Genomic DNA, 13476 nt, shown 5'->3' with positions numbered 1-13476 from the left:
GATTGATTGATACTGTGGACAGGTGTCTTTTATACAGGTGACTAGTTAAGACAGGTGTCCTTAATGAGGGTGACTAATTGAGTAGAAGTGTCTAACCACTCTGTGGGAGCCAGAACTCTCAATGGTTGGTAGGGGTTCAAAAACTTATTTCCCTCAATGAAATGCAAATCAGTTGCTATCTTTTATTTAAGGTTATTGTTTCGATTTTCCTTTTAATGTGCTATCTGCCACTGTTAAAATAAGCCTACCATTGAAATGATACTGTTCTGAGACTTTTCATTTCTTTGTTATTGGACAAACTTACAAAATCAGTGAGGGGTCAAATAATTATTTCCTCCACTGTATGTGCTAGGCTTTAAAAAAAATAAAAAAAATAAAACCTAGAGTTATCTGTGCAGTCAGACAAAGCCAAATTTAGCCTGTCCTGAGATGGGAAATGTGGGTGCCAGTGGACTTTAGGAGACCCAGCAGGAAACCTAGAGAGATTTACAGTACATGAAAGTGCATCACTTTTTTCCTCATTTTGTTATGTTATAGTTATTCCAAAATGGATTAAATTATTTTTTCCCCCAAGAATTCTACACATAACACACCATAATGACAACGTGAAAAAAAGTTTGCTTGAGCTTTTGGCAAATTTGACGATAAAAAATTGAGAAATCATATGGTATACATAAATATTCACTACCTTTGCTCAAATACAGCAATTATAGCCTTGAAGTAAACCTGAGATGTCCTAATGTAAACATTTTACACTTACCTGGTGCTTTCTCCAGCCCCATGAGCACGGATGTGTCCCTTGCTGTCCTCCCGAGTGCCTCCGTTCGCGTGATATCTGTCCCGGTAATCCTGCTCAGTTGCGTCAGTCGGCTCTTTTGCACATGCATGGAGGGGATGGGGCCACAGCCACGCATGTGCAGAAGAGCCTACTGCTGTGACTGAGAAGGCTAACTGGGACAGAGTGCAACTAAACTGAGGCACTCGGAAGTACGGCGAGGGACGCATCTGTGCTCATGGGGCGGGAGGATGTCCTGGGTGAGTATAAAATCTTTATATTGAGACATCTCAGCCTCTCAGGTACATTTTAAAGGAAACCTAAACTGCCAAGCAAATGGCAACAATACCATTTGCTTGGCAGTCTTGCTGATCTCTTTGGCTGTAGTGCCTGAATCACACCTGAAACAAGCATGCAGCGAATCCAGTCTGACTTCAGTCAGAGCGCCTGATCTGCATGCTTGTTGGGGGGATGTGGCTAAAAGTATTAGAGACACAGGATCAGCAGGAGAGTCAGGCAACTGGTATTATATTTAGAGGAAACATCCATATCCTTCTCAGTTTAGGTTCCCTTTTAAGGCTTTTTGAATATGATGCCACAAATTTGGCACGCCTATCCTTAGCCAGTTTGCCCATTCCTCTTTGTAGCACCTCTAAAGTTCCATCAGGTTGGATGGAGAAGTGTTGGTACACAGCCAAGCTCTTTCCAGAGATGTTCAGATTCAAGGACATTCACAGAGTTGTCCTGAGCAAGCACTTTGATTAGAGCACAGGAAATTTGGGTGCAGCTGGTGCCAACATAGACGGTAATGGGAATTTCGACTATAGTGGTGCACCGTGAGCAACTTCGGTGCTGTCAGAAGACAGAGCTGAAGTTAGTTTTAGAACGCTGTAATTTGGCTGCCAGCAATAGCTGGAAGCTGAATTATATTATTCCCCTCCATTCACGTGGACCTGGAGGAGGAATAGTAATTAACGCCGCTGACTTGTGCAGGAGCAGGGTAAGCTGTATGTCGACTGTATCCTGTGCACAGATCTTCCGGCAGCTGTTTCACTCGTACTCGTCCTGAGGCCACTCCTTTGATATCCTGGCTGTGTGCTTAGGGTCATTGACCTGACTAGTCCCCCAGTTCCTGCCACTAAAAAACATCATTATGCTGCCACCACTATGCTTCACTGTAGGGATGGTAGTGGCCTGGTCATTGAGCGGTGCATGGTTTCCTACAAAGGTGACACCAGGCATTTACACCAAAGTGGTAAATATTTGTCTCATCAGTCTTCTTCTGGTGGTCTGAGAGTCCTTCAGGTGCCTTCTGGAAAACTCCAGGTGGGCTTCCATGTGCTTTTTGTTTTTTTTCCTGCTACTACTGAGGACTGGCTTCAGTATGGCCACTCTACCATACAGGCTTGATTATGGAGAGAGGAAAATCTTCAAGAACAACCACCTCGGCAGCAATCCACCAGAGGACCTCTGCCCGAATAACTATATGGTTATTTGGTTACCTCCCTGACTAAGGACATTCTCCCCGATCTCTGTCTAGATGGCCAGCCAGCTTTAGGCCTCTTTTCCATGGACTGTTGATAGGCAGTGAAATGCCTTAAACTCTCACAACTGCTTGCTGCTACCTGGTAATTGCTCACTGCTGCCTGCTAACTGCTTGCTGAGCACACAGCTCAACTGCTCATTGAAAAGAGGCCTTAGGAAAAGTCCTGGTGGTTTTGAACTTCTTCCACTTAAAGCTAATGGGAATCCATAAAAAAAAACAAAAACTAGGGTCCTAATAAGCCTTCCCTCTCCTCTCCAGGTGCCCTTGGTGCTGCGCTGGCTCCCCCGTTCAATTCCCCTGCCGTGGGGACTTCGGGAGCCGAGTCCTTCCGAAGACAGGTGGCTCCATACTACACATGCACGAGTGCGTCATAGAGGGCACTCGTGCGTGCGCAGTGTTTGGGGGGCCTGTCTTCGGGAGCACTCGAGCTCCCAAAGCCTCCCTTTGGCAGGGAAATCCGTGGTATTTGCCCGAAACGGTTGAATACCGCTACGGGGGAGCCAGCGCAACAGTGGGAACCGGGAGAGGAGAGGGAATGCTCTATGGGACCCAGAGCCTCCCTCCCCTTAGGTGAGTATCTGACTTTATTTAAATTTCAGTTCCCAATAGCTTTAAAGGGAACCAGAGGCCCCCCAAAAAAGCTTTTATACATACCTGGGGCTTCCTCCAGCCCCATACGCACTGATCGCTCCCACACCGCTGTCCTCTGCTGCCTGGATCCGCCGGTACCGGGTCCTGTCATGGCCGCCAGTCGGCCGGCAGACACGGCCAATTGTCCGCATCACACGGGGCTCCCTCCATGTATGTACGCGTGAGGCTGCCTACTGCGCAGCCTCACGCGTACGTACATGGAGGGAGCCCCTGTGATGCGGACAATTGGTCGCGTCCGCCGGAAGTGACGGGACCCGGTACTGCTGATCCAGGAAGCGGAGGATGGCGGCGTGGGAGCGATCCAGGCTTAGGGGTCTGGAAGAAGCCCCAGGTATATATAAAAGCGTTTTTTTGTTTTGTTTTTTCTTCTTCGTTCCTCTCTGGTTCCCTTTAAGTATGATGGAGGCTACGTTGCTCATTGGGACCTTCAGTTCAGCAGAAATGTTTCTGTAACCTTCCCCAGGTTTGTGCCGCAAGGCAATCCTGTGTTGGAGGTTTACAGACAATTCCTTTAACTTCATGCTTGACTTGGAGTCTGACATGAACTGTCTACTGTAGCACCTTGTATAGACAGGTGTGCCTTTCCAAATCATGTTCAATCACCTGAATTTACCACGGGTGGACTTCAGTTAACCACTTCAGCCTACAGCTTCGAAAATCTTATGCATCCGAGCAATGTTCACCTCCCATTCATTCGCTAATAACTTTATCGCTACTTATCAAAATTAATTGATCTATATCTCGTTTTTTCCGCCACTAATTAGGCTTTCTTTAGGTAGTACATTTTGCTAAGAGCCCTTTACTGTAAATACATTTTAACAGGAAGATTAAGATAGAAATGGAAAAAAAATCATTATTTCTCAGTTTTTGGCCATTATAGTTTAAAATTAATACATGCTACAGTAATTAAAACCCATGCATTTTATGTGCCCATTTGTCCCTCTTATTACACCATTTAAATTACATCCCTATCACAATTTATGGCGCCGATATTTTATTTAGAAATAAAGGTGCATTTTTTCAATTTGCGTCCATCACTATTTACAAGCTTATAATTTTAAAAAATTTAATAAGATACTCTCTTGACATGTATATTTAAAAAGTTCAAACCCTTAGGTAACTATTTATGTAGTTTTTTTTTTTTTTTTTATTTATTTTTTTTAATAGAAAAATGTATTTGGGTAATTTTAGTTTGGGAGGTAAATAGCCAATTTTAAATGTAATATAATGGTTTTTTTTATTCAATACAGGTATGTGGGTGCAGTTTACTATTTGGCCACAAGATGGCCACATTCAAAAAATTCCTAGATGCGAACGATGTCGCATCTAGGAACTAAAATGAAGAGAAGAAGTTTCCTGGGGGCAGAAATACCACGCTCTCTGATGAGAAAGCGTCGGTATTTCTGCCGGGGACTTAGATCGGTGAATGGGAATTATATTCCCATTCACTGATCGGGGGGGCAGCGGGAGGCAGTGGGAGCGCGCGCCCGATCGCGCGCACCACACGGCTGCAGCACCACTGCCTATCTGGACGGATATATGCGTCCAGATATGGCGAAGTGGTTAAAGAAGGAAAACTGAGAGAAATACACCCTGTATGTATTAGAGAGTTTAGCCTGTCCAATTCCCATTGTGTCTAATCACAAGTTGTAATTTGATCTCTCCCTGTGTCACCTGACTGCCATGGCAGATAAGCTCATTTAAAAGCAAAGGATGTTAACAATATGTCTGCTTCTATAAAAGCAGGAACTAGAAACAGTGCAAATGTATTTCTATTTCAGGATTTGTTTTAGCTGTAACAAAGAAATGTTTTTTTTGTTTTAGGTTATGTTGTTGCGTATCTTCTATAGCAGAGAGGAAGTTTTGAGTTCAGGTCTGCTTTGAGCTGCAGTAACATCCATGATCAGAAGAAACAGAATGCACCTGAGCTCAATTTTGGGCTTCATGGCAAAGGCTGTGAATACTTATGTACATTTGCTTTCTCAATTTTATTTTTTAATTTTCCAAAACCTCAAACTTTTTTTTAATGTTGTAATCATGGGCTGCTGTTTGTAGAATTCTGAGGAAAAACATAAATTGAATTTATTTTGGAATAAGGCTGCAATGTAACAACATGCGCTGTGAATATTTTCCAGATGCACTGTATGCATTTTAACCACTTGATGACCCACCCTTTACCCCCCCTTAAGGACCAGCGCTGGTTTGATTGATCTGTGCTGGGTGGGCTCTGCAGCCCCCAGCACAGATCAGGGTGCAGGCAGGGAGATCAGATCGCCCCCCTTTTTTCCCCCCTATGGGGATGATGTGCTGGGGGGGTCTGATCTCTCCTGCCTGCTGTGGGTGGCGGGGGGGGGGCACCTCAAAGCCCCCCTCCGCGGCGAAATTCCCCCTCCCTCTCCTACCTGCTGCCTCCCCCTGGTGTTCCGGGCTGCACAGGACGCTATCCGTCCTGTGCAGCCAGTGACAGGATGTGGTCTGTCACATGGCGGCGATCCCCGGCCGCTGATTGGCCGGGGATCGCCGATCTGCCTTACGGCGCTGCTGCGCAGCAGCGCCGTACAAATGTAAACAAAGCGGATTATTTCCGCTTGTGTTTACATCTAGCCTGCGAGCCGCCATCGGCGGCCCGCAGGCTATTCACGGAGCCCCCCGCCGTGATTTGACAGGAAGCAGCCGCTCGTACGAGCGGCTGCTTCCTGATTAATTAGGCTGCAGCTGGCCCTGGCTGGTCCTGCAGCTGCCACTTTGCCGACGCACGTTATGAGTGTGCGGTCGGCAAGTGGTTAATGAAAAGCTTTTCACATTTCACTGCACAAAAGTTAAAACAAATCCATATTCAGTGTGAAAGAGCAGAGCAGTGCTTTTCAGGGCAGGTAGATTTGGGTGCAGCCTCTGCCGCCACCATAGACTGTCATAGGAATTACAGCTATAGCAGTACTCAGTGAGTAACTTTTAAAACACAAGTAAGTTGCTTTTAAAACACAATAATTCCCCACCATCCATGGCGGCCTGGAGAGGGAATAGTAATTAACACGGCCTGGACTTGTGCAGAAGCAGGATCAGTCATATACCGGCTGTATTCTGTGCCCAAGTCCACCGGCGCTGATTTAAAATGTATGCTAAATGAGGCCTTAGACAGTAGAGCAGCGGAGGAAGGCTTTGTTTACATTAGCCATTTTCCTGCAATGCTGAGGTGCAACCACTGTCAATTTTGATTGTGCAATTTTACCATTTCCTATAGATTTTGAATACTATGAAAAGATTGTGTAGGTAAGCTCTCATACTGCAAGGAAGTGGTTAAATTGGATGTGTGTGTATACACACACACACACCTCCAATCATGATTTACCAATTTTACCGCCTACATAAAGTATAAAGGCTTATATACACAATCTGTTCAAGGTGTTAAAAAAAAAAAAAATCTACTGGCCCTCATACTATATGGAAGAGGTATAATTCACCAAGATTAGATTTGTATACTGGGCTTTACTTAAAGGGCTCACTTATATATTATTTTTTTTCCTTTTTTTTAAAAAAATTTTTTTTAACATGTGACCTCCTGCATTTTTTTTTTTTTTTTTTTTTTTTTTTTTAGGATGGTCCACGCATTTAAGATGTGGTGCATTCAATAGTAATGAGAATGTTTCGTGTAAAACAAAAACAAATAAAACCTCCATAGAAGAAAGTCTAAATAAGGGGTTTCCTAAGGCCCGGTTCACATTAGCGGTGGCCGTCCGGAATCGCCGTGCCGGAGCCGGACCGCTTGCAGAACGGACGGAACGGACGCACGGCAATAGCAATGAAAGCCTATGCGTCCGTTCTGCCGGACCGGATCCGGACTCCGGCGTCCGTTCCAACATGCGCTATTTTTTGGTCCGGCTCCTCCGGCAGCCGTATCCGGAGCGGAGCTGGACTGCACCATCCGGCCAATACAAAGCAATGAGAGCCGGAGAGCGCACAACACACTGGCTACAAAAACCGGACGTTCTACCCCACTTCCTATGCATTTTGGATGGGGACCACATGGGCCCAGCGTTCAAAGAGTGGGGCAGCAGCAATTTCATGCTGGAGCTCGTTTTGGCAGCAACATGTCTGATGTCTGATAACGAGGAGGCGAACAACAGGAAGGAGAGAATTCCCAGTTTTACGAGTAAAAAATGCCTGGATCCATGGTCCCAACTGCAGTCTCTGTATCCACGGATGGTCTCCACACGTCCACCTGTCTCCAACAATGACCCCAGACCCTTCTGCTGACCTCCCAGACCCCAGGTATTTACAGGATGGTATCTCCTTAAGAAACCGGATCCGGACCGCAACCGTGTTCACACCGCACGGAAACCGGATGCAAACGGACCGGATCCGGATAGGAACCGTGCGGATCAAGTCCGGTCCGGCTCCGGTGCGGTCCGGACATCCGGTGCGGTTTTGACAAAACCGCAAGTGTGAACGGGGCCTAAGTCTCTCTTGTGCCTACCAATCCAGTGCTGGGACCCTCTGAACAGATTCTACAAGAGACTGATTAACTCCCATCTGTGTAGAGATGTGTCTGTACTTTGCTTCTGCAAGGTCCACACGTGGTCATTCGCTTGAAGCTGCTCAGGTTGTGCACGAGTGGTCTTGTGCTACTGCGCATGCGTGGATCGCACATGCATAGTATGGTTGTACTCCTACACAGATGGAACAAGAGGGTCCTGGGCAACAGGCACTATATCTGGGTTGGTTTTTTTAACTTGTTTTGGTTACAGGTTTACTTTATTTTAAAAGGATAACCTGTATGTATGTTTACTTAAAAAAAAAAAAAAAAAAAAGCACCTGGCAGCAGGTGAGGAAAGTTAAGTGATCAACTGAGAAGGGGGAGGGGCAAGATCTATCTCAAAAAGTAGAAGCTTATTTGGTTAGTTCTTTTCATAAAGATGGCAGCTTCCTCACTGGTCTGAGCATCACCGGTTTACATTAAAATGGCATACACAACTGATACATGTACTATAGGATCCTGAACATTAAAATGCCATAATGAACTTCCCTGGGGCTTCCTCCAGCCCCCCGCAGTTTGTGAGGTCTCTCGGCGTTAGCTCCATGACTTGGTTGGGAACTGTGCAGCTGTGCATGTGTGGCCCATCCGTATGTCTGTCGCTGTGAGTGTTCTGCACACATGGTTTTTAAGATGACCCACGTGTGGGCAGAACACTCATGGAACCTAGTATGCACAGTTCTGCAAGACTTCTGACCAATGGAAGAACGGAGAGAGCCTAGGAAAGGCTGGTGGACACCCCAGGTATAGAGGACTATTATGGATTTTTTTTTTTTTGTTTTGTTCATGGTCCCTTTTAACTACTAAACATCTGCCTCTTGCCAATGGGCGTGAGCGGAGTGGCAGCCCTAGGACTGCCTAACACTGATTGGCGTGCAGTCCTAGGGGTGTGTTGTCTCCCAGCGTTGATTGCCGCTAGGAGACTGTTAGACAGCGAAACTGCCATCTATTTACAGTGTACAGCGCTGCAATCTATGGCAGTGCTGTACTGGGGAAACCGTGTGACATGACTGTCCTCCTGGGTGGCAAGGTGCTGTCATACAGCGGATCACGCTGATTGGCTGGCGGGGGGGTTTAAAAAAAAATAGCAAAAATTGATATAAAAAAAATAACAAACATCCTAGGAGGATCAAAGCCCACAGAAATCTCTGTTGGTGGGTAGAATGGGGGGGGGGGGGGGGGGGGGGAGAATCACTTGTGTGCTGAGTAGTATGGCTCTGCTTAAAGCTGCAGTGGCCTAATTTGAAAAAATAGCCTGGTCACTAGGGGAGTGTAAGCCCACGGTCCTCAAGTGGTTAAATGAAGATAGGATTGCTGTAATACAACTGCTACAGTCGTGTGTGTGAGCTCTTAAATTTATAGCACTACTAAATATACCAGTTTTGATAATTTTATTATATGACAGCTTGTATACATAGATGGAACAATACAAGTAACAATAGGATAAGATTTTACAAGCACATTCGATTTTCATAGGAGTCCTTATTCAATGCTTACACTCTGAAGTATGTGAAGGCGGACGGACAGTAATGGCAGACTAATAGCGGCGGTGCATGAGAGGCCGGTCACACAAACAGACAAAACAACATGGGGTGATGCAGAATGGCTCTGATGCTCATGCAATTTGCTCTGCTGGTAAGAAACAGTCCTGCCACACTGCCGGGATTCCAATACTTATTCATAGTAAAAACGTTTGGTAAGCTTTGAAGACAGTGAAACTGAAAAAAAAAACACAGACTAAAACTAAATGGATGGACAGAAAAGTGTGTTCTAAATCTACATATTGTATTTTACACTGTTCCCCATTGACTGTAACACCCAAATACTAGTTACAGAAGATATACAGGAAGGAGGGGGACATGGGGGCATTGCTTCCCACATTTCATCGTTCATATTAGATTGAAAAATTAAATATCCATTAATATACTATACTTTTAATCCATTTTAACCGCTTTTTTTTCCTTTCAGATATTACACATTGAAGGATGGATTTGAGGCAATGTGATTTCTTTTTCTGGTTTGGAATGGTTTAAATGGTAAATAATCTAAAGTGCAGTCCGACGAGCGATAACACTGTCCTGCAGCTCGGTACAGCCAAGAAATGATCCGTCCATTGAAGAAGTGGCGATAAAACATTCTAAGGGAAGATGTACAGGAGTATTTATGGAAGAGCAGCCGTCACGTGAGCCTCTCAGGCAGCGCTCCTCACAGCGACACAGGTGGAAGGGGTTCTTCATTACAGGTATTATACCAGATGCTAAAGCTATCCTAGCTATTACAAGGTCACTACTACACTTGAACTTCACTACAATGCAGTCATTCAGCAAGAAGCTGATACCCATCTCCAGATCAACAGGGGGGAATAAAAAAAAAGTTGCTCAAACATCTCTCTGAAGCAACAAAGCAAACAAAACTACATTCAAATTTTGATGCAGAAGCAGCACAGTACAGGGACTGAGTGTGTTTGTGCTTGGAGCTGCTTCTTCTCGAATCCCAAATGCATGGGGAAGGCACAGGCTAAATCCTCGCTGAGAAGATTGCAGCCCATAACACAGACATGCTGTTGAGCAGGAAGTGGCCAATGTCTGGACACTTGAACAGAAATTTGACACCAGCAAATCAGTCTGATAAAAACAAACTCTGCAACTGCCTATACAGACCTAGGAAAATATTTGTCTGGAATGGTCTGTCACAGCCATATATGATGTGGGTGTGATTCTTAATGTACATGATCCAGGGCTGGCAAGTTACTGTAGCCCACAATTTAAATACTTCCTCACTATCAGCTGCAACTAGTGTCTGACTGCTTATGTGATATCTGCAGCAGACTAATGTGTATGAAGATACTGTTACTCATGCTAAATGGTTCTTCTAGGACTGAACCCTACAGATGCCTGCTTTAGGTTGTGCTTACCTTTGTTTGCACCTATTTTCAAACCCAAAAATGTAGCGTTCAGTGAAAATCTATTGGGCATTTAGGTCTCCTCCATCATTTATGGAGGAACTTGGTGAACTAGTCACATTGGATCTTGGTACAGGGATTTCAATAGAAGACCCCACATACACCTCTGAACAAATCAATTACATGGCAAGGGGCCAAGCAGCATCTGTACCATAATTATTTCTAATCGGTCACCCAAACCTATTACTAGTTATTGTTTCGACCATTAGACATTTAACCTCCCTGCCGGTTATCCCGAGCTCAGCTTGGGGTAACCTGCCGCGGAGGATTCCTCAGGCCCTGCTGGGCCGATTTGCATAATTTTTTTTTTGTTACACGCAGCTAGCACTTTGCTAGCTGCGTGTAACTTACGATCGCCGCCGCTCCGCGCCGATTCGCCGCATCAGAGAGTGCCCCCCCCGAGCACTGCCTGGCCAATCAGTGCCAGGCAGCGTCGAGGGGTGGTTCGGGACTCGCGCCCGGGGGAAGCCCTCCTGGAAATCCCGTTCAGAACGGGATTTCCGGATGGGTATATGCGGCGATCGGCGCATTCGGGGGGACGCCGCAGGGAGGGGGGAAGCATGTAGCTAGCGCTAGGCTAGCTACATGCTAAAAAAAAAAAAAAAAAGCCAAAAAACACCCTCCCTGCCGTGCGCAGCAATTTTTTATAACGGCAGGGAGGTTAAAGAGATCCCGAGGTGGGTTTGAAGAATTTTATCTGCATACAGAGGCTGGATCTGCCTATACAGCCCAGCCTCTGTTGCTATCCCAAAACCCCCTAAAGGTCCCCCTGCACTCTGCAATCCCTCATAAATCACAGCCACGCTGCTGACAAACAGCTTGTCAGAGCTGGCTGTGTTTATCTCTATAATGTCAGTCTGCTGCTCTCCCCGCCTCCTGCATCCCTTCCCTCCCTGCTGATTGGAGGGAAGGGATGGAGACAGGGACCGGAGCTATGCAGGAGGCGGGGGAGCAGCTGAGACTGACACTACAGATGTAAACACAGCCTCACAGCACGGCTGTGATTTATGAGGGAGTGCAGGGGGACCTTAGTGGGGTTTGGGATAGCAACAGAGGCTGGGCTGTATAGGCAGATCCAGCCTCTTTATGCAGATAACATTCTTTAAACACACCTCGGGTTGTCTTTAAAGTATGAGTGTAGGTTAGCTACTGATGCTAACAAGCCTGCTATGAAGAGGACTGCTGGTAAAATATAAAGGAACTATCTTTAGTACCAGCCTAGAAAAATTATCTCTGGAACATGAATTACAGAGGGTGAGAAGTAAAAGAGATGGTAATATTTCTGGCTTGCATTTCATGTACACTCATTGCCAGTTTTGATTGGCCCAATTATAAGCTGCATATGATTTTTCTGCAAGCTTGAAATATAAGCATCTCACAGGAGTACCTACTGTCATTTTACTTATCCAATAAGACACCACAAGCTTGTCAACCAATCATCTGACATCTTTATAGACAATTTATTGTACAGTAGGCTGTATAAAATACACCCGTTCCCTGGGCTGATGTCAGCTACTCATTCAGTGAATTCCCCATTCATCTTCCACCTGTACTGCTGTGATGAGCCTCACATGAACACTGCTGTTGAAACCTGAACATATCTGTAAAATTCCAGTTTTTATACCTACATTCGTCATGCAGTTATTACACTAAAAGTGGTATGAATGTCTGATACTACCTTATCTATTCTATTTTTATGTTGTTTTTTTTTATGGAAACTATAAAGAAAACTTGCTGAAAGTCCTGTGTTATGTTGTTGCTTCATACATGTGACATAAGACGGAATGTACATATTTAATAAGGTGGCAGGTTGTGCACCGCTGTCTAGCAATCCAGTCTCATCACTTACTGTGTGATCTGAATATGGTGGAACCAAATAAAAAAAAAAAATTCAACATTGTTATTGCAGAACTAACAGAATTGGCTCAAATAATAGAATTATAACTGAAGGCCCAATCTGTTCTTGAAGCTCAAAATGCCCAGACATGATCTGATGTAGCTAGCAGAAGGAACTGTGAGCACATGCCCTGCGAATCTGCCTATAAAGTTTCTTTTTTCCTTCTTCAGGTAGTTTTGTGCACAACCTTTGCATTATCATAAGTTGCGTGACCTTTGCAGTTAGCGAGTTAACCTGTTAGTTGTATTCACATGCTTAAAATGTGACCCCAGCAAATAATGCAATATACGTCCACTAAAGATTTTACCACTTATTAGGCCGGCATGTCATAAGAACAGTACATGCTGTTACTCTAGCTGACTTAATGGCATTTGAGCATGTAAACTATCCTCATTTGAATAATCTCTTAGCACATTGTATTGTGCCCGCACTACACATCTGTAGTAGACAGTACCTAACTGTGGAGATCCAGAATCACTAGTCTATTTTTTTTATTTTTTGCTGGGGGCCTAAAGAAACCTCAAATCGCCTCAACTGAGAGTTATGCCAAGAACAATTTTTGCTTCCTAAAACAGAAGATAAAATTAGGTAAGAGCTCCAAAAGAATAATTACTAACGCACCATGAGTAGAGGCTAATTTTTTATCCATAAACAGACACTAAAGATGATGCCCAAAATGTGGTCACAGAATAGGAAAGATCACTGTACATACACTGCTAGACTATTTACTGAGTCATCTTCCGTTCTGTGGAGAGGGTGTGCTATACACTGCAGGAATTATAGTATCAATGTCTACAGATTGCTAAATGAGACACTCTGGAGCACCTGAAGCTACACTTGCTTTATGATTATAAACCATGGTTATCTGTGGCTTTAGTGTGTGCTGAATGCTGACAATAGCTACAGACGTGAAAAGCATTTACCAATATTTCCTTATATGTAACTCCACTAGGCTTGGTAAATAAGATGCAAATAATTCAAAGCTGTTGCAGAACAATGCAAATGTATGCAATTTGAAAAGGGACTAATTAAATTCCATCCTAACAAACTGAACTATTAAATTGTCAAGGTTTGTAAATTTGCATAATTCAGCATCAACTCAGGAGTTTCTTAT

General features: G+C 44.6%; 1 protein-coding gene across 1 annotated transcript in view; it reads left to right on the top strand.

The window, feature by feature from the left end:
- CEP68 (centrosomal protein 68) overlaps positions 1–11187 on the top strand; it is a 46574-nt gene extending 35387 nt beyond the window's left edge. The window contains exon 6 of the mRNA XM_068232326.1: positions 9472–11187. The gene's annotated coding sequence lies outside the window, so the exon portion shown is untranslated. The remainder of the gene's footprint in view (positions 1–9471) is intronic.
- Positions 11188–13476: the final 2289 nt, after the last annotated feature.

This window comes from Hyperolius riggenbachi, chromosome 4 (assembly GCF_040937935.1).
Source record: "Hyperolius riggenbachi isolate aHypRig1 chromosome 4, aHypRig1.pri, whole genome shotgun sequence".
Classification (NCBI taxonomy): domain Eukaryota; kingdom Metazoa; phylum Chordata; class Amphibia; order Anura; family Hyperoliidae; genus Hyperolius; species Hyperolius riggenbachi.
This window is presented reverse-complemented; position numbering and strand designations above follow the sequence as displayed.